The sequence below is a fragment of the Bos grunniens genome, chromosome 13 (genome assembly GCF_055505025.1).
Source record: "Bos grunniens cultivar Pamir isolate PY7600 chromosome 13, Bosgru_T2T1.0, whole genome shotgun sequence".
Classification (NCBI taxonomy): Eukaryota; Metazoa; Chordata; class Mammalia; order Artiodactyla; family Bovidae; genus Bos; species Bos grunniens.
The window spans coordinates 13,645,689-13,663,713 of NC_141177.1; the positions used below are offsets into that span (position 1 = coordinate 13,645,689).

Below are 18,025 nucleotides of genomic sequence, written 5' to 3' on the forward strand. Positions count from 1 at the left end.
GGTTCTTGCCTCAGGTCTCTGCTCCAGTATAACCTTTTAGTGCCTTTCCCTGACCACTCTGTGGAAGACCCACCTCATCTCCCTGTTCTCCTTAATCAACCTTACTTTTTTTTCATGGTTCTTACCACTACTTGGTAAATACCAATTTATTTGTTGGTTTACTGTCTCTTTCCCCCCATTAATCTGTAAGTGTGAGGTTTTTTTCACTGATGTATCTTCAGAGCCCAGAACCTGACACATAATGGGTGCTTAATCAGCATTTGCTGAATGAACGAATGAATGGATGCTCGTTATCCATCCATTCATGAGATCTTCCTGGAAGCCTCCTAGGCTCTTAGATAGCCATATCATGAAGTGGGATAACAATCCTTTAAAAGTTAGGATAGGCCTCTCCTTTCCCTGGGTCAGAAGATCCCCTAGAGAAGGAAATGGCAACCCACTCCAGTACTCTTGCCTGGAAAATCCCATGGACGGAGAAGCTTGGTTGGGCTACAGTCCATGGGGTCGCAAAGAGTTGGACACACTGAGCGACTTCACTCACTCACTTACATATCTGAGGTGAAGAATTTCATGGTGTGAGGCTATGGTCTTAAAAAGAACTACAGTCTTGATTTAACCTGCACAATTGAGGGAAGGAAGAGTTCTGGCCTCTGTTACTGACTTTTCTTCTTATGCACTGGAAATCTTTGAAACATTTCAAGTATTCCAGTGGTGTTGACAGCTATGATTTTGGTTTGATGGTTCTTAGTGATAGTTTTAGCCTCAAGAGCATAATGAGTTTTTTGTATCAACAGATACCCAGAGATTATAGCTTTATTTCATTTTCACCTGAGGAGTAGCTGTTATATTTACTTATTTTCCTGGCAATTCTATCCTTTTCAACTCCCTGCTTATCAGTTTTTGGATGGTCTAGCAGGTAACTTAAGGTTGTTTTTTTTTTTTTTTTTTTTTTAAACATTTTAAAATAAGTCCTTGATCTCTTGAGCCTTTTGCATTTTTCATTTGACTCTTGAACCGTTTGAAAGTACCAGTTTCATCTTTCAGGACAAAATGACATCTGCAGTAACACATACAGTTGCATTTGCATTATAAGGAAGGGGAAATTCGTATATTGAGGCAGAATTTTTACAGAGCGTCAGTGTAAGGTTTTTAAGGCCTTGAATTTCAAGCAGGCAATCTTTAATTTTAATGAGTTTTTGAAAAGAATCCTTGCTTTTCCTCTAAAGGAAAAGAATTCCTTTGAACACAATCCAAACCGTCAAAAAGGTTTTTTTCTGATGCTTCAGATATATTTAGGGGAAGAAATCGTAAATGAAAAATTTTGTTCTTTTAAAGGAAGGCCTGAAGGGAATGTGTTAAGAATTTATTTGTATTTGTTCCACAGGCGTTTATTAAGCACATCGTTGGGGCAGCCGTACAAGTACATTGTATGGGCTGCATTACCACGTTTAGTTTTAGATTACCTGCCTGATTTGTTATTATTTATTCCCTTCTTTCACTCGGCTACCTCCCTTCTCTCATCAGATTCTCTTCCTAAGTGATCTCATCCGTTCCCAGGACTTTATTACCCTCTGGATGCAGATGACTGCCTCAGTTACACCTCCCGCCCAGACCTTTCTTTGGTTCTAGATTTACAGTTTTAACTCCTGCCTCCCTTCTCTCTCTCTCCTTGCAGACTCACAATGATCTCAAACTTCACATGCCCACAATTGATCACTCAGTCTCTCCCTTTCAAGCTTCCAGATTTGTATTCCTCATTCTCGATCCCTGTGCCCTCTCTTCTCCTGCCTTCTCCTGCCCCCAGCCTCCCTTTAGTCAGCACTGTCCATCCATTCACTGTTTAGCCCTCCGAGAGTCGACCTGGATTTTCCCCCATTCCTCAGCCGACGTCTAGTCTATCAGTGTGGGCCGTGGGCCTGCCCGCCCTCCCCTCCGTCCTCCTCATCCGGCTACCATCCTCTTTCAGCTGGGTGACTGCCCCTGCCTGCCGCCTGGTCTCCCAGCTTCCACTCCTGCCTTCTCTAACCCATTCTCCCCCTGCAGCCAGCGAGCCTATCAGACCTTGTCCCCTCGAGCGTCCTCTGCCCATTTTGAGGCCTCTCACTGCCCTGAGATCCACGTCCACACTCGGGTGCCAGCCTCTGCCTCTTCTCCACCCTCCACTCCTCGCTAGCCATGCTCCTGTAAGGTGGAAGTACTGTCGGATCTGCTCAGAGCCAAGTTCTTCTCTTCCGTGTAGCACTTCCCTCTGCCTGGCACTGGTCCCCAGACTCTTCTAGGGGAAGGGCCTTCTCTGACATCTGGGCTCAGCGAAAATGTCCCTTCTCAGAGGAGTCCCTTCCCTGATCACCCTTTTACAGCAGCTGCCTCCTCATTGTCCCCCTCTCAGTACACATGCATTTCCTGCTTAGCATGTCACCAGAATTCCAGGTATTTAACCCAGATGTTTGTTTTCTTCTTTATGGTCCATTCCCCCAATAGACTGCAAGACCAAGAGGGCAGGGACGGCCTTGGCTTATTTATCGTCCAGTCTTGGCCCCGTCTCTGTGTAGATTCCACTAGCTACAGGTCCCGGATACCTTTTGAAGGATAAAATGATTGTAACAGCCAACCTTTTTTGAAATTATGTGTCAGGTCCATGGTTAAGTGTGTTCACACATTATCTCTCAACCTCTGGGAGAGGCTACTAAGGTAGTAATGGTTATGACCTATTTTTTATTGTTGTTTTGAAACAACTGAGCTTAGATAAGTAACTTTTGAAGTTACAAAGCTAAGAAAGTGTTGGAGCTAGAATTTGGATCTGTATGGTCTGACTGTAGAATCTTTTCTCTTATTCTTTGCTGCCCTCTGATAAGAATGTAGGAATGAATAAATAAACATTCAACATTCTGTGAGATTAATATTGGGTGATTCTTCATTGGAGCATAAAAAACAGTGCTTGTGTTAGGGTTGTGCATTTCCTGGAAACTTAGTGTCAACAAGCCCTATGCTGAAACATATAGTTTGTGTTCAGGCTGTTTGTTTTTATTTTTAATAAAGATTTAGAATTTATTTATTTATTTATTTGGCCATGCTGGGTCTTAGTTGCAGCATGCAGGATCTAATTCCCTGACCAGGGATCAGACCCAAGACCCCTGCACTGGGAGTGCAGAGTCTTAGCCACTAGACCACCAGGGAAGTCCCAGGCTCTGTATTTTAATTTTCCCTCTGCCACTTACTAGCTGCAAGCCCTTGGGCAAATTCCATAACAGCTTAAGTCTGTTTTTTTGTTTTTCAGCTGTAAATGGAGAAAAATAATATCTTATCTCACAGGGTCATTATAAGTAGCATAATTATACACAAAAAGCAATTAATGTTAGCAATTAATATTATATGGAGAAAAAAAGTTAGGAAAAGACTTTTAGCCTCATTAACAAACTAGATTTGGGTTAAGAGTGAGAGACAGACCATAATTAACAGTATTGTTTCACTGACTCTGGTTTTGAGTTTATAAAAATTATCAGGGAATTAACTCTTCGGCTTAGAATTTATAATCATTCTGTATGCAGCTTTTGTTTGTATTTAGTTAAATGCTTATAGGTAAGAGGGTTTTGTTTTCTTCTTTTTCTTTTTAGACTCTTCCCAATCTTAAGATTCTCAGGGTAGAGGGATCCTTTGAGAGGGTGGATTTTTCCCCCCCATTCACGACTGTTACAGCTTACTTCAGTAATGATTATCACCAGGGAGCTTGCTTTAAATAACCAAGCAAACAGTAGGCCCCGCACAGGCATGGACGGGCTTGGCAGCCCTTATGATGGAATATCTGGACATAGCTGTATTTTCTGGTGGGACAGCTTATGAGCAAGTGCTAGTCTGATGACTTCCATCATTTCTGTGAAATAGAGTTTTGCTAAGAATAAGTGGGAAGAAGTCAGAGGAAAAGGAAGGAGACTTGACAGAGAGTCAAGGTCAGGAAGAGGAAGAGTGAACTTGGGCCGATGCCCGTGACCTCTCGGCAGTGTGCAGGGCTCTGTTGAGGTAGGAGGCTGTGGATTGATCAGGACACCAGTAGCACACAGCTTGCTGGTGTCAGGAGCAAATAAGACATCCATTTGGACTGGGCCAGGGTCGAGGCCGGCTGCAGTGAGCCGCGGTAGGACAGTGTAGCGGAGGAACTACACTGTCCTCCGAGCAGGGAGTGATCAGCATAAGCAGGAAAGGGGGTCCCAGCTGGACCTGGAGGAGAAAAGGGCCAGAGGTGTGGATAAAACCAAGCACTGGGTGTATTGGAGCCCTGGAGTGGAGAAGGACATGTGAGTGGAAGATTTCAGAGTTGGAGCAATTAATTACTGGACAGAACAGGCACCCGGGTTTTGCCACGGACATACATAGCCCAAGTGAAGTGAACTCAGTGAAGGAGGCCAAGTAACTGAGGCTTGAGAGTTGTTTGGGTCATCCCTGTGGTTATCCAAGCCATCAAAAGGATGGCAGGACGTTTGAGGTACAGAGAAGGAAGGCATGCCACGTCTTGGGTGAATGGCGTTCCAGCAAATGAGAAGAGGGTTGATGGCCACCCTGGAGGAGCCTCAGAAGACTGGGGTATTTTTCCTGAGAGCAGTGGCAGAGCAGTGACCTGAAAGCTTTGTTGGTTGTGGGTCTCTCTGGAAGCAGTCAGCCTTGGCTCAGGTTCACTGTGCTTCTGAAGGCATCCTGATTCCAAGTGAGCAGCATGGGTGACATGTAGTATTGTATTTCTATACCTGGTCGTGGAAATCATCTGAGGGTCTGCGTTAAAAATTCAGCTTCCAGGGCTCCACTCCAGGCCCACTGAATTAGAATTTCTAGGAGAGAGGACTGAGAATGTATATTTTAACACTCTACTCTCCACACACATACCTGGTAATTCTTTTTTTTTTAAATTTAATTGGATAATTGCTTGACAGTGTTGTGTTGGTTTCTGCCATACATTGGCGTGAATCAGCCATAAATATACATATGTCTCCTTCTTGAACCTGCCTCCCACTGCTCACCCCACCCCACCCCTCTAGGTCGTCACAGAGCACCTGCTTGAGCTCCCTGTGCTCTACACCAACTTCCCACTAGCTGTGTATGTCACATGTGGTAATGTGTATAGTTTAGTGCTACTCGCTCAATTTGCTCCACTGTCTTCTCTTACAATTCTTCATAATTAGGCAGGATTGGGAAAGGCGGCTGCAGTGGATAGAACACGGGAGGCCAACTGCTTGGGTCTGAAGGGAGGCAGGTGAGGGCGAGCCTTAGCCCATGACTCTTAATAGCTTGCCTTTCCAGGTTTAGCTGATGGCAGAGGCTCTGAATTAAGAGACCCTCCATTAAAGTCTGTCACCCTGGCTAAAGCAAGAAGAGACAGCTGGTGATGACAGAGACAAAACTCCCTCTACGAAGTCATCCAAACCATAGCAGTTTGGGGACACTCTGAGAGGAAACAGTCTTGTTTGCCTCCGTGGTCTCTGAATACATTAATCAATCATAATTGCTATCCTGTTCAGCACGAATAGGTCAAATTATGGTTTGATTAGTTCAGAAAGGTTGAGAAGGAAGTAATGCAGTTTAATTTAGAAAGCTTCCATCCTAATCTTGCATGTTTTAGTACTTCAGTTACCAGTAATATTAACTAATGTGACACAGTTCTATCTCTGAGGACACTGGATTTAAAAACCCTTTACTCAACGAAAGGCCAAAGACAAGAGCAGTTATTATCCCCTAGGGGCTGCGTACACGACTAGATAGTATCGTGATCCCAGAAGGCCTGCCACCCCATGCTCCCAGCTTTTATGAAGAAAATTCTGTTTTTTTCCATGATAAGGACAGGGAATCCTACAGGAGAATAGCTGCTAGAGAGGGAACTTGGGGTTCACCATTCAAGATAATATTTCTTACCTCACAGGGTCACTGTGAGTAGCATAATTGCACTCAAAAAACCAATGTTAGCTATTAATGTTATATAGAAAAAAAAAGACGACCTTTAGCCCCGTCAACAAATTAGGGTTTGGTTAAGAATGAAAGACCATAACTAACAGTGCTTGTTTCACTGACTCCTGTTTTGTTTATAAAAATGATCAGGAAATTAACTCCTTGGCTTGGGATTTATAATCATTCTGTTGATTCTGACCATCCTGGGCTGACCGCTTAGAATCCCCTACTGCTGGTGAGGAGGGTGTGAGTTTGAGCTGCGTGTTTAGAATATTAAACTATACTTAGCGCCTGGTTCGTCATAGCCAAACACTAAAAGCTTCGGGAAAACAATGTTGTTGGCCCTGCCAGACAGAAGTAGTTGCTTTGGACCTTGAGCTTGAAACTTAGCTTGCCGGATGGTACGCTCTGTTTCTTATTTCCTCGTAGCACTGTCGGTACTGAGGGGCCTGGCTTTCAAACTTGATGAACTGGGCACCAAACGTGGCGCAGTGTCTCGGCTATATTCCCGTCACTTTGCATGTCTTCCGCGTGCTGCTCCGTCTCCCTGCTGAGCTGCCGGCAGCCATCTGCATGCACATTTTGAGACCCAGAAAATGTGGCAATCGAGGCTTAACAATGCCAGCGCCGCCAGAATTTTCTGTTTGCAAGTTGAAATTTTTAAAAAGTAATTCCTTTTTAGGGAAAAAAAAGAAAAACCAAACAGGAATTTAGAATATTTTTTCCTTGTAGAAAAACATTGTCTTCTAAAGCTGAGAAATACTGAGCAGAGGCCAAAGAGGGTTAGTGATACTAAATGCGGTCTCTAATATCATACTTTTCCTGTCTTCCAGAGCTCAGGACCCCCAAAGGCTCTGCTGTGTTATGGTGCCCTTGACAGCATCTGAATCACTTTAAGAGTATTTCAGTTTGTGAAGTGTTTGTATGCCTGTTGAACTAGGCACTTTGGGGTTAAAAAAAAAAGTCTCTGGTCTCCAGGAACTTTTTTTTTTAAGTTAGACAAGGTGCATTTAAGTCTCTAACCTAAAGTAGATCGAGCACTGTGCTGCAAAGGAGGTATAATCAAAATGTGGGTTCGCAGACAAAAGAGAGGTTATTTCTGGTGGTGGGTGGAGGTGGCAAGAGGGGGTTGCGGGATACTTTCAGGGAATATTTGTCATCAGACTAGATCTTGAAGGTTGGGGAGAATTTTGAACTCTTCTCGATATTCTGTGTTTATTAAGGCATTGTTTATTTTAGCAAGACTATAGAAGTATTTTGGTGCTTAATGAATTAGCTTTCAGTTATCTAAATGACTCATCCAGCATGCCTCACGCCTTAATTACTTTGCATAACTTGTCTCCCTAAGTAACATATAAAGTATTAAGGAATGTGTGATGGCAAAAGGCTTTTATGGAAGCCCTTAAAGATAATCTTGGGATCATAGTGGATATCTCAAGTCCCTGAAGAAACGGAAACATTGTGCCGTGGTGGTGAGCAGGAAATCAGAAGGCATTGGAGGGCATGTGTTTGGGTGTGTCATTTAGGAACTGGGGGAAGCTGGCACTCTTGGGGACGTTGGTGAAGACCCGATAGGGAAGGCATGTCTGCTGGGTTAGGAGGCCTCTTTCTGTTTTAATGACTTTTTAAAGAGTCATTTATGTTTTCATTTTTGTCCTCGTTGGGTCTCATTGCTGCGTGCGGGTTTTCTCTGGTGCAGAGAGTGGGGACTACTCTCTGTTGGGCGCTCAGGCTTCTCGCTGCGGTCGGTGGCTTCTCTTGTTGCAGAGCACAGGCTCTGGAGCGTGCGGGCTTCGGTAGTTGTGGCGCATGGGCTTAGTCACCCCGCAGCGTGTTAGATCTTCCCGCATCAGGGATTGAATATGTGTCCCTTGCATTGACAGGTGGACCCTTAACCACTGGACCACCAGGGAAGCCCTTGAGGCCTCTTGAATACCGTGATCAACTGAAGGTGGCCAGCTCCTCCTTCTCCCTTGCACTAGTGGGACTGAGCACATGGGGTTTTATAAAGGCTGTGAAGCCATGCCCAGAATTTCTCTTCCTGCCCCAAGCCTCTGTGTTCCTTGTTGCTTGTTCTGCCTCAGACCTGCATCTTCATGCTATAGATCAGATCAGATCAGTCGCTCAGTCGTGTCCGACTCTTTGCGACCCCATGAATCGCAGCACGCCAGGCTTCCCTGTCCATCACCAACTCCCGGAGTTCACTGAGACTCTCGTCCATCGAGTCAGTGATGCCATCCAGTCATCTCATCCTCTGTCGTATTGCTGTGCGTCCCTCTGAATGAATTGTTGCTTCTTTACTAAGCCCATTTTTTGCCATGGTAAGTTAGTGACAGCTGGATCATTGTACCAGCCGTGCAAATGGTTCTACTATGCCAGAGACCTTGCAGTTTTTCCTTTCCCATGAGAAGGCTGTATTTTCAGTCTTCCACTTGCTCCATCAGACCAACACTTAATTTTCTAGGAAGCTGAAAAACATACTCCTTGCTACTTTATGTGCTGAAATGGGGCCCTGGCTCAGAATTCTGATCCCTTGGGAATAAACAGATAGGGTTTTGAAAAGATACTCTTTTCTTTTTCCTTTATTCCTCATGATGCCAATAGCATTTTAAAAGCCAAGAGATTTGGCAGTGCTCTATGCCCCATCCTACCATCAAGGTGACTAAAGCAGCCTGAGAATGAATTCAGTTGTTCACCAATGATGTACTTTTTGTCTGTTGTGTGTCAGGTACTGTGCTAGACCCCTTGGGGGAGCAAGTCAGACGTGGTCTCTCTGTGGCCTCATGCCACTGAGAGTCAGGAGGCTCCATGGCCAGGAAGCCAGAATAGGTTTGTGGAGTAATGATAGGTGGGGGCAGAAAGGCCTGGCTAGTCTCACTTTGCCTTTTACCAGTTACGTGATCCTAGGCATTTGCCCCTCTTTCCTGTCAGATAGAATAAAACACATTTTAAAAACGTTTATAAAAGTCTTTTAAAACTTAAATGACAGTACATAAATAAGAATTTGAAAAGGTCAAGTTACATATATGCACATTTAGGTAGAGGAAATCAGCCTCTGTCTTGTTCAGTAGGAATAGCTAATAGAGAGTTTCCACAACTCCTTGGCTTCAGAAAATGACCAAATACAATATTTGGACTATATATTATTAATATTTCACTAATTCTAATGTTTATAAGACAACCAGCTATTTGTTGGTGCCTGAAGTTAACATGGACTACTTAGTCACCCCTACATGTATGAACACTTAGTCGTGTCTGACTCTTTGTGACCCCATAGACTGTAGCCCGCCAGGCTCCTCTGTCCATGGGATTATCCCGGTGAGAATACTGGAGTGAGTTGCCATTTCCCTGACTCCAGAGAGCCTGTTTGAGTCCAGGACTGCACATCCACTCAGGCTGCATTTCCAGCCTGCTGGTCTTCCCTGTAGATTTCAGACTTGCCAGTCCCTTACCATCATGTGAGCTGGTTCCTTAAAGTAAATCTCTTAATTTGTATGTGTGTGTACACACACACACACACACACGTATTCTGTTGGTTCTGTTTCTCTGGAGAATCCAGATTGCTACAGTACTCAACAGATATTGTCATTATCGATGCAGAAAGAGTAGGAACAAGTGTGGTAAGCAAGGTGCTAAGTGTGATTTTAGCCATGTTGAATTTGAGGGGCCCATGGAATCCATAGGGAGATGTGCACACATGCGTGCTCAGTCATGTCCAGCTCTGCAGCCCTGGGGACTCTGGCCTGCCAGCCTTCTCCGTCCATGGAATTCTCCAGGCAAGAATATTGGAGTGGGTTGCCATTTCCTCCTCCAGGGGATCTTCCTGATCTAGGGATCAAACCTGAGTCTCTTGAGTCTCCTGCATTGTCAGGCAGGTTCTTTACCAACTGTGCCACCTGAGAAGCCTCCAGGGAGATACCAGCAGGGAAATGTAGCCAGGATGTGGAGAGCTCACATGAGAGATCTGGACTGCAGAGATGTAAGATTGGAAGATACTTCCCTACCAATTGGAAGTATGTAGCTGTCAGTTGAAGCTGTGTGTGGGGTGATTTCAGAGAGAGAGCGGAGTAAGGTAAGAGGAGGATCAAAATGGAGCCATAGGAAACAAGGACATTTAGGGGAGAGGCAGAGGAAAAGAAGCCAGAACCAAGGAGGAGCAGACAGAGACGAGGGAGGTGAAGAGAGTGTGGGTGTGGAAATCAAGGCAGAGAAATTTCAAGAGTGCAGCACTGGCAAGTGCCCTAAAAAGGTCAAAGGAAATGTTGCTGTCCGTCCATTGAACCCAGCTCTTAGGAGGTATCACTAGAGGTGACTGTTGCAGTGTCATAATTCATTAGAGCCGGTGGAATAGAGCAGGGGTCCCCAACCTCCTGGATCCCATGCCTGGTGATCTGAGGTGGAGCTGATGTAATAATAACAGAAGTAAAGCGCACAATAAATGTAATGTCCTTGAAGCATCCCGAAACTCTTTCCCCTCCCAGCTGGTGGGAAGACTGCCTTCCACAAAATGGGTCCCTGGTGCCAAAAAGGTGGGGGACTGATGGATAGAGGACCAGGTGATGAAGTGGAGATTTGGGTCTGCCTCTTAAAGGAGATCAGTGATGAGGTATGAGGAGAAGAGGGGCTGTGGGCTTCCTGAGGAAGGGGTGATTGTAGGATGCGAGGGATTCTAGCATGTTCAGAGGCTGAAGAGACAGAGCTCGAAGAAAGGATGATTATTGTTCCCCCTTGTCTATTGTATGAAAGTTAAACTCCACAGCCTGATGTTTATAAAGTCCTCCACAGTCTGCCTTTAGCCAATTCTGCCAGACTCCCTCCCTCTCTTCCTTTGTTTTATTCCAACACCCTTGTGTACTTCAGTTGTAGCCCTGGCATGTGGCTCTGAGAGGCTGGATGCTGCAGGGGAGACGCCAGTGGACTGTGAGTCGGGAGTCCTGTGGTCCAATCCTGGCTCCTCCATTTACTAGCAATGGGACCTTGGACCCACCTTAACTGCTCTAAGTCTGTTTTTTTGTTTGCAAACTGTTAATTATAACAGCACTGATGATTCGTGATGATGATGATGGTTGTGTCAGATGAGAAAACATGTTTCAAAGTAATCTGAAGAGAATTGTTGTTGTTCAGTCATTAAGTTGTGTCCGACTCTTTGTGACCCCATGAATCACAGCACGCCAGCTTCCCTGTCCTTCACCATCTCTTGGAGTTTCCTCAAACTCATGTCCATTGAGTCAGCAGTGCCATCCAACCATCTCATCCTCTGCTGCCCTCTTCTCCTCCTGCCCTCAGTCTTTCCCAGCATCAGGGTCTTTTCCAATGAGTCAGCTCTTCACATCAGGTGGTCAAGGTACCGGGGCTTCAGCTTCAGCATCAGTCTTTCCAATGAATATTTAGTGTTGATTTCCTTTAGGATTGACTGGTTTGATCTCTTTGCTGTTCAGGGGACTCTCAAGAGTCTTCTTGTCCAGCACCACAGCTCGAAAGCATCAATTCTTTGGTGTTCAGCCTTCTTTATGGTCCAGCTCTCATATCCATACATGACTACTGGAAAAACCATAGCTTTGATTATAGGGACCTTTGTCAGCAAATTGATGTCTCTGGTTTTTCATACGCTGTCTAAGTTTGTCTTAGCTTTTCTTCTGAGGAGCAAGCATCTTTTAATTTCATGGTCTGCAGTGATTTTGGAGCCCAAGGAGGATAAGAAGTATGTAAATGAAGCTGGTTTCATCAGATCACGAGTGATCCTAGATTCAGGCTTCTGTATAAATTTTCTTCATTACCACTAGAATCCTCCCGCTTGCTCTCCAACTATCTAAATTCAGCCTGTATTATCTAAAGAAATGCTAATTCCTGTAACAGATAAACCCTGCTGAAATCTCAGTGGCTTAAAACATTTTTGAAGCGACTTAGCATCGGTAGCAGCAGCATGTTCGTTTTAAATCCAGTCAACCATGGGGATGGGGGGACCCAGACTGATGCTCTGCCATCTTCAAACCATGGTTTCCATGGTTCCTGGGGGGCGTTGACATTCCCGCAGCAAGGTGGGGAAAGAGAAAGTTGATCTGGAGGCTTTGATGCTTCAATCCTAGCATGGCGGCTGGTGCCTAAGGCCAGAGGAGAGATAATTGAGAGGAGGCGTTTACTGGATGGGAGATGAACGTGGGGTGTGTGGGATTTAGCACGCACGGAAGGGTGGCGGGGCCTGAGACAGGGAGGCAGGACCAGTGGAGCCTGGGCCGGAACAGACGGGCCCCTCCTCCGGCCGCGAGGGACAGAGCCTGGGAAGGGGAAGGGCCCAGGGGCCCGGGACTGGTTCCCGGTGACAGGAGGTGCCAGGAAGGCAGCACAGAGGCCCCTGGGTCAGGGGAGATGGAGGCGAAAACCAGGGTGTGCACACAGCTTCTGAAACGAGCTTCCCAGAGCTGGGGAGGCAGACCCTGTTCATCTTTTTCAGGATGAGAAAACTGGTGAGGTGGTGACTTGACCAGAGACAATCAACACGCAGGAGAGAAATGAGCTAGGATTTGAGGGATTTGAGGTCCAAGCCCCTGGCGGTGAGAGCCAGGAAACATCCCACCTGGAGAACTGGAGAATTTGGACTCTGAAGATGGCTAGAGGTGTGAAGGTTGGGGGGCGGGGGCGGCGGGGAGGGCCTCTGCGGTGGCGGTTCCTTCACAGGTGATTCACCCTTTGCTGCTTGGGTTGGAGCAGGGAGGAAGAGAGGAGTGATGCAGGCGGAGTAAAGCTCCTGAGGCAGAGAAGTGCTTAGAGGGTTTAGGGGCTGAAAGGAGGCCGGCAGGAGGGCCCGGGCCACACAGCGTGGACAGGCCGTGGCAGGGAGGCGAGGGTTTCTTCTCAGGGCTTTGAGTGGCAAATCACAGTGGTCTGATTTATAGTTTAAAAAGACCACTCAGGCTGTTGTATGGAGAATGGGTGGAAGGGAGGTCGCAGTGTATGCTGGATGCGGTGGGTGAGGGAAAAGGAGGACTTTAGGACAGAAGTGAGTCTGGAGCTCAGGACAGAGGTTCAAGCTGGCAAAGAAAATTTGATGCTGTATTTCCTGTTGGCTCCCTCCCTATTCTCAGTCAGACTTCCTCTGAGTAGCTTTATCCATAGTCTCCACTTCCTTACCTCCTCAGCTCAACCCTCTGCACTCTGGCCTCTGTCCCTGCCACTTCCCTGAAATGTCTCGGGCAAAGGGCACTCAAGGCCCTTTATGATTAGCCAAGTCCAGGCCTTTGACCCTTGCCTGGCTTGACTTGCATCCAGTCACACTGTGAGCCATCCCTGCCTTTAATGGCTCCTTAGCCCCCTGTCTCTCTGGTCCCTCTGTTGTTCCCAAGTCCTTAGGCCAGTCCAGAAATGATAACATTACCCAGGCTTCTGACCTTAGTCTTCCTGGATTCCCTCTGTGTCTCTTAGAAAAGCAGGAGGCCTCCCCTCTTTCATCAAGACAGTGCATTGCCTTTCTGCTTCATTTCAGGTACCCCCTCCTCCAGGGAGCCTTCCCTGACCCCTCAGGGGTCAGGGGTCAGGGGTCCGCTTCTCCTCTGTTTCTCCTGGAGCTTATTGTGGGTATGGTGGCACTTAGAACCCTACGTATTTACTGGTCTCCTCAGCCTAACAGTGCTGGAAGGACAGGGTTATGACAAAGTACCCTGTGATCTAGGACAAAGATTGCTTTCTCCAGTTCAGGTGAAAGCCACACTCCATAATGAAGGTACTTCCCCCTGATTGTGAGTCTTTTAGTAGATCATTCATTTCTCACTGGGTCTGAGGGCTGTGAAGTCTGGTATAGTGTCTTCTGTGAACAGAAGGAATTCATATAACTGTAAAGATTTAGTAATTGTCTCCATCTTTTGAAAGGAAAAACATCTGAGAACTTAAGAATATGAATTGCTTCAGAAGAGCTTCTGAAGACCTGCATTGCCTGGTAACTTGGTTCTCCACTCCTTTGTCCCTAAACCTGTTCCCTGTGCCTCACATTTTGTGATTCCAGAATTCCGGGTTTGACATTACAACCACCTCATGATGAAGCGCAGCAGCGTTCTCCTGGGCTCAGCTGTGTGTGCCCTTGGAGGCAGCAAATGGGCTGAATGGAAGACAAGCCTCTGCCTTTGCATCCCTTTCTCCTGCTGCTGTCATTTAGTCGCTTTGTCACGTACAACTCTTTTGTGACCCCGTGGGCTGTAGTCTGCCAGGCTCCTCTGTCCACGGGATTTCCCGTGGAACATCCTGGAGTGGACTGCCCTTTCCTTCTCCAGGGGATCTCCCAACCCAAGGACTGAACCCACGTCTCCTACGTTGCAGGCAAATTCTTTGCCACTGAGCCCTTTTTCCCACTGACCTGGAGTGAAAAAGAAGAGGTCGGCAGAGACAGCAAAGCATACACAGCTTGCTTCTAGAATTTCAGTAAGGTTTGGGCGGTTAATGTCACTAAACTCTCATGCTTCACTTTCTGATGTCTTTTTCTACCCTTTTGAATTCTTTCTTTTTGTCTTTTCTCTCAGTTCCAAATCCACTTTATCTTTTTTGGCAGGTGAAACAAAGACAAGAAAATGTTGAATCACTTTCTTCTCAGTGGCTTGATTTTTAGAATCTTTTTTGATTTTTTTTCCCCCTGTGTTTAGTTTCCTGAGCTTAACAGAGCAAAAAGTAGAGGTGCCTTTGACTAAATGGAACTCTTAGCTTTGTTACTCAAAACAGTGCTGCAGGTTTTACGTAGTCTTTTTGAATGTAGTATTGGGCTGATTATTTTCTAAAAGAAAAACGAACTATGAGACCGTTATTTATTTTTAATTTTAGATACCTCTCAGATGAATTAAGACTGCCTAAGTGTGTGTAATAGTGGACTGAGTCGTGGCCCCCGTATTACTCTCTCGAGACTTCGTTGTTATCAGGATGAGAAATGCTTTCACACATGAGCCCCACTCCATTGATTCCCACTTATGTTTATTTCTGGTGTGCAAAGAAGACAATAGGGTTACAGATACTCAGATGGGAAAGGACGCAGAGTTTTCCAGTGTGCCCACCAGTGAGATGCCAAGTCCCCTTCTTTTCTTTTTTCTTTTGTATGATTTGATTTATGTATTTATGGCTGTGCTGGGTCTTTATTGCTCAGCAGACTTTCTCTGGTGGCGGCCAGCAGGGTCTGCTCCTCACTGAGGTGCATGGGCTTCTCACTGCAGTGGCTTCTCTGGCTGCACAGCACAGGCTCCAGGCGCACAGGCCAACTCCCCCTCTTATGTGCGGGATCCTCTGTTAGCTTGAGGGCATTCTTCCACACAGGAAGCTACAGTCTCTGACCCTCTGGATTTACTTAGTCTTTTTCCGCAACATACGGCATATTCAACCTTTTAAGTACTTGAAGACAGCTATCTTCCCTGTTATTGCCCAAGCTTTTCTCTGTAGACTGTGAATTCCTAGTTTCTTCAGATATAACCTCCTTATTCTCCGTATTGTGATCTTGATAGAGCATCCCAAGGTCTTATTAGCTTTTTCTGGTGGCTCCACCTCTTGTTGAGCTGAATCTTAGCTGAAACTCATCCTCGTGGAACCCACCTCTGAGTAAAGGTTCTAAAATGTCTATTTAACAGAATATTTTTTTATCTCAGTAGTCTTATGTAATAGTAAAGCTTTTTGTTACTCTTGATAATGTTGTAATATACTTTCCTTTAAAAGAAGACTAAGGCTTTTAAGTGCACCTAGAGTGCAGGTAAAATGCCAGCAGGGCCAGGGAATTTGATTTTTCGCCAGAGGAGGCTTTAGCTAGTTCAGTTGGTTCTGATGATAAAGGCTGGCATTGACTGTGCCCTCACAGCACGCCTGCTGCTGGGCCCGAGTTGTTACTCATATCATTTGGTTTAATACAACGACCCTAGTTAATAATGATATCATGACTAGCAGATGCTGTTGTTGGCCTTTTCTAATGATGACGCAGTGGAGTTTTAGAAAGGTAGGGACCTGCCACACGTTTCACATACTGTGTTTAGTCGCTCAGTCTTGTCGAAAGTGGGACCCGGACCTTGAGCTCTTCTGCTCTCTGCCACCTTTCTGCTGGGCGAGGCTTTGTGTACAACGCCCTTCTCATGTGCTGCATGCTTAGCTCTCTGATCTTCTTAATTAAAAGGTAAATTTTAAAAAGAAAGAATTAAATGGTTCTTTGCAACTCACCAGGGCATCTTGAAGAGTGCTCTGTGCATGGTGGGTGCTGACAGGTTAGTTCTGTGTCTCAAGGCCCGAGAGAAAGAGGCTAAACTCTATGAGGTCTTTAGTCTAGGGATGACTGGGACCACTTCAGTCCCCACAAGTCCATTTTGAACCAGGCCATCCTCGTGGGCAAGACCTGACTGAACCTTTGTGTGCCTTTGGGCAGCTGGCTAGCACAGGCCAGAGGGATGAGCGTGGCTGTCGTGGTTAAGGTTGGATCAGCAAGCGAGGACTGAGTACAGGGATCTGATGTTGGATCAGTCCTGGTTCTTCCTTGCACACTCGCCTTCTGTGAGCCTCAGGGCCCTCCTTTCCTAGGAATTGGGAGGGAGAGAAATGTATGAGTGGGGAGTTGGTTACTCCACGTTTTCCCCCTGCTCTTTTGGAGGTTAAAAGAGCCCTTTTGGTGTTGGAGCATCAGTTCTTAAGCCTTGTTTCCCAACTCCTCACTTGAAAGACTGACACAGTGGGAACTACGGGACTTCGGGAGGCTGCTGTTTCTCCTCTCCCAGTTCCTAAGGAATTGGTGAGTTGTACACCATTATAATAAACTTGGGGTAAAACCAGAACTCTTTAACTGAGCCTGGACTGAGGACTTAAAATACCGGTCTACCAGGCCCTGACCCCCCAGTTCACAGGACCCAAGAGTTTAGGAACTGATGTTAATTCCCCTGAGGTCTGAGGACAGTGGCTCAGTTGAAGGCCTGCTTTAGGCCTGTTGGGGGAGCACAGGCTAGGCTTTGCCAGTCTGGTTTCTTAGAATCATCAGGTCCTGCCTGCGTGTGCCTCTTGGCCTCAGATGAACTCTGGAACTGCCCACTGCCCCTGTGATTCAAGGTATAAATGCTGTAGATGGAATGCTTTCGATAGGACTTTATTGGTCAGAGTCCCAACAGGAAAAGCTGATTATTCTCAATTTAGAATCATTATAGATCCTAACTGCATTCACTTAAAGTGGTGTGGATAGGACGTAGAGGAAATCTCCAGGGACAGAGCAGAATCTCAGACGGTGAAATTACCACCCCAGCTGCAATGGGAGAAGTGGATGGAGTGGTCTTCAGAAGCCACAAGGGCTTGTCATTCAGAAGAGGCTACCTTGAGAAGAGCGGTGGCCTCTGGTTGAGGAGCACAGCTGGCAGAAGCAGGATATTCAAATTGCTGACCTCACCCTTTCCTCGCGCCCCCCGCAACTCTGTTTCCTTCCCTGACGTCTCTCTGGGACTCTGCCTTGGACACCCAAGGGGGCCTGTGGATGGGATCCATAGACGTCAGTCTGTAGGGGTAGGAGCAAGGTAGGGATGGGTAGAGAGTGCACTTGGAGAGCAACAGGAAGATATTTGACAGAAGGACCTTGTGACTTCAGACAGAATGTGTGTGTTTAGTGGAAGGTGGGAAAAAAGGATAAGGTAAGCATTTCTTGAGCATCACATTCACTGGGGACTTTCTCCTGACCCAGTCACCGGGTAAGTAGGAGTATTTCCATGTTATAGAAATGGAAAACTTGAACCCAGGTCTCTGGGCCCTAAGTCAGCTCAGTCTGGTGACGCCTTTGGTGACAGATGGTAGCCAGGTGGCCCTCACGTCTGGCCTTCTCTGAGCCCATTCCAGAACACCGCCCTTCATGGCGTCACTGGAAGAACTGGGGGAAACTGTAAAAGAGCTGCTCTGTGTTTTTTCCCCTTCACTTCTATGAACTTGAAGAGAAGGGGAAAGAGGAGGGAAAAAACTTGACTTGGCATGAACGATGTTAACTGAGATCAAATAAGGTGAAAAGCAAAATAGAATCCAGAAATTTAGTTTTGCTTTTACCCGAAGTTTACGGGCGGCTGCTGTACAAAGTCCTTCTTACTTTCCACAAATGTTAAGCACTTTTCATAACGTGAATCTT

At 46.1% G+C, this 18,025-nt stretch overlaps 1 protein-coding gene across 15 annotated transcripts in view; it reads left to right on the forward strand.

Moving 5' to 3' along the window:
• Window positions 1-18,025, forward strand: part of ZHX3 (zinc fingers and homeoboxes 3) — a 136,497-nt gene that overhangs the window by 24,717 nt on the left and 93,755 nt on the right. Inside the window, exons 2-3 of one of the 15 annotated variants that reach the window (XM_086331812.1) lie at window positions 12,383-12,545; window positions 13,795-13,861. The exons of 11 other annotated variants lie outside the window; for them this stretch is intronic. The gene's annotated coding sequence lies outside the window, so the exon portion shown is untranslated. Of the gene's footprint in view, window positions 1-12,382; window positions 12,546-13,794; window positions 13,862-14,316; window positions 14,346-18,025 lie in introns of those variants that run through there. 3 more of the 15 variants (XM_086331823.1, XM_086331814.1, XM_086331817.1) reach the window with 3 other exon arrangements.